The sequence below is a fragment of the Coenobita brevimanus genome, chromosome 74 (assembly GCF_032717465.1).
Source record: "Coenobita brevimanus isolate Jiangsu-jjx chromosome 74, ASM3271746v2, whole genome shotgun sequence".
Lineage (NCBI taxonomy): Eukaryota > Metazoa > Arthropoda > Malacostraca > Decapoda > Coenobitidae > Coenobita > Coenobita brevimanus.
Genome location: NC_137027.1, coordinates 32,921,114 through 32,924,575, shown reverse-complemented (window position 1 = coordinate 32,924,575; position 3,462 = coordinate 32,921,114). Strand labels below are relative to the sequence as shown.

Below are 3,462 nucleotides of genomic sequence, written 5' to 3'. Positions count from 1 at the left end.
GACGGGCGCGTAGCACCCGTCTGGTAGCAAACTCTCATCCCTTTTCTGTCCAACTCTCTAATGCAAGAGTTAACCGTTACTCCCAGTCTTTCATTTATGCAACAGGTCAGCTCTGGAACTGTCTCCCTCTGTCTGTGTTTCCTGCTGCCTATGATCTCCAGTCTTTCAAAAGCAGTGTGTCCAGGCATCTCAAAATGATCGGATCTTGAATTTGGCTCTCTATTGTATTTTGTTTTTCTCTTGGAGGGAACTGTTACTGCGGGCTCATGGCCTTTGGTTCCTTCTTCCTCGCATAAAAAAAAAAAAAAAAATACTGCCACTTGACATTTGTTTACACACTTTGTGGGGACCGTCGCAAAGTTAGAATAATACATAACTCACTCTTCACTCATTCTTGGTGTGGGTGGATGTGCATAGGGTTCATTAAATAGAACACCATTGTGGCCAGTGATCACAGCTTTGAAGTCCAATATTTGTTGGACTCTCATGATGTACCTTGATGTATATCCTGTATTATTATTATTATTATTATTTTTATTGTTATTATTATTATTCTCATTCTCATCTTCATTCACTTTCATCTTAAATGTCAGGACCAACTTGCCTAACCTCAGGCTCCTATACTCCTCATGGGACAACGTAGGATTGGAAGATGGATGGATGGATTATTATTATTATTATTGTTATTATTATTATTATTATTATTGTTATTATTATTATTATTATTGTTATTATTATTGTTATTATTATTATTATTAATAATTATTATTAATATTATTATTATTATTATTATTATCATCATCATCAACGTTATCATGTCTTTGTATTTTACAGTGTGCTGGGCAACAAGCACTGCAGCGGTCCTGGCTTGCAGCTCCTGAAAACACTTTTGGAGAATGGCCTGGTATCTCCACACTCAGGCTACTGTATATTGTGTCAGGTATATATATATCTAGTCACTTTATCTATTTCTCTATCTATCAGCCTCTGTCTCTGTTGCAAGGCACCTTATTCCTGTAAGGGGTGGCCACAAACAAATTGCCTCCATGTTGCCCTGTCCCCTGCCCTCCCTCCAACCCACATCCCTCCTCTCTCATATCTTTCTCCATTCCATCCCCCATCTTATCCTTGGCCTCCCCCTCCACCTCATTCACATGTACTCTTCCTGTCAGTCTCTTATTATCCATCCTCTCCACTCTGTCTTTCCATCTCATCCTTGGTCTCCCCTCCCATCTCACTCATATGCACTCTTCTAATTAGTCTCTCATTCCCCATCTTTTCCACTCCATCATTCCATCTCATTCATGGTCTCCCCCTCCATCTCACTCACATACACTCTTCTAGTCAGTCTCTCATTGTCCATCCTCTCCACTTCATATCATCCTTAGTCTTCCCCTCCACCCCACTCACATGCACCCTTCTAGTCAGTCTCTTATTCTCCTTCCCCTTTGTTCCATCCCTCTTCTCATTCTTGGTCTCCCCCTACCATTCTTCCCCTTCACCTCACTCACAAACTCTTCTAGTCAGTCTCTCATTCCCTATCCTCTCCATTCCATCCTTCCATCTCATTCTTGGTCTCCCCTTTTGCCTCATTCACATTCACTCTTCTAGTCAGTCTCTCATTCCCTATCCTCTCCATTCCATCCTCTCCACTCCATCCTTTCATCTCATTCTTGGTCTCTCCTTCCGCCTCATTCACATGCACTCTTCTAGTTAGTCTCTCATTGTCCATCCTCTCCACTTCATATCATCCTTGGTCTCCCCCTCCACCCCACTCACATGCACTCTTCTAGTTAGTCTCTTATTCTGCATCCTCTCCACTCCATCCCTCTCCTCATCCCCTCCACCTCACTCACAAACTCTTCTAGTCAGTCTCTCATTCTCCATCCATTTCACTCCATCCTTTCATCTCATTCTTGGTCTCCCCTTCTGCCTCATTCACATGCACTCTTCTAGTCAGTCTCTCATTGTCCATCCTCTCCACATAGCCAAACCATCTCAGAGTATTTCTCTTAACACTTTCAACCACATCAACACCACAATGCTCCTTTACTTCCTCATTTGTCAGTCTGTCTGTTTGTCTACTTATCACAGCATAAAATAACCATCTCCATCTTGACACTGAGATGTTTCATTCATTCATTCATTGCCAGACGCCATGTATCCCAAACGGGGTGGCCAAGGGCTTAGAGTTAATTGTTTTACAGGGAGGGGCACTAATCCTCCACCAACCCCACTTGACATGTAGGGATGCCAACAGCATCTGGTGTTCCCAGGCGGTCACCCATCCAAGCACTAACCAGACCCAATGTTGCTTAACTTCGCTGATCGGACGGGAAGCAGTGTACTCAACGTGGTATGGCCGTTATATATATATACTGTATATATATATATATATATATATATATATATATATATATATATTTTCATTCAGTTCACCACCCACCCTTCTCATCACTTGCCATGTATACCTGTGGATCATTTTATGCCTGAAGAGGGTATTGGCTGTCACCAACCCCCTCCCAGCACAAATGTCCACTAACGCACTCCCATTCTCATCTATCTCAGCAGGTACACCCCACTCACCAGCTATTCCATCCACCTTCACATTCCCAATTTTACCATTCATATCACCAATCAAAAACAGTCTCTCATTCCTTCCAAACTTTTCCATGCACACTTCTACATTTGTCCAAAACTCTTCTCTCAGTCTTCTAGCACGATCTTGCGTTGGCGCATACACACACACAATCGCCCACATTTGTATTCCAACTTTCAACTTTACCCACACAATCCTTAACCCAACTGATCCGTACTGTCTTATGCTCTTCTTCCATCTTTTACTCACAACTATACATAATATATATATATATATATATATATATATATATATATATATATATATACACATACACACACATATATATATATATATATATATATATATATATATATATATATACACTATATTGGTCTACATATGGATGGGTTTGAGAGGCAATGGCAATTTCCTGGGGCTTGAATGACTGTTTGGCATATTCCTCTGAACATGCTTTAGGTAGTACTTATACATTTGCATTGTCTCCTTTCTTACTTTTGAATCCTATCTCACTCCATCCTTAACCCATCACGTCCCGAGGTTTTCCGCACCTCCGACATCCCCCAGTCCCAAGGTATTTTCGATTTTTTTTTTTTTTGGCTAAAACCTTCGCTTTTGGTGAGAAACATCGAAAATTCATAGAGAAATCGCTCACCTAAGGTTTAAAATACCCAGTCCAGGTAGGAGTTCCTCCTTACCTGACTGGGTTTTCTAACATGCCGGCACCAAAGAAAACGAGTTCTATGGGAGGGTAACTATTTTATCCACTCATAAACGGTATTTATTTATTTACTTGGTACGAATGTATATGTAGTATGAGAGTATATTGGTTTTCAAGCAGTAATAAAGGCATTAAAAGCATT

The 3,462-nt window shown here is 40.8% G+C and overlaps 1 pseudogene; it reads right to left on the bottom strand.

Annotated features, from left to right (window-relative positions):
• Window positions 1-2,251: 2,251 nt before the first annotated feature.
• LOC145407940 (5S ribosomal RNA) lies at window positions 2,252-2,370 on the bottom strand (annotated as a pseudogene).
• Between the last annotated feature and the right edge of the window lie 1,092 nt (window positions 2,371-3,462).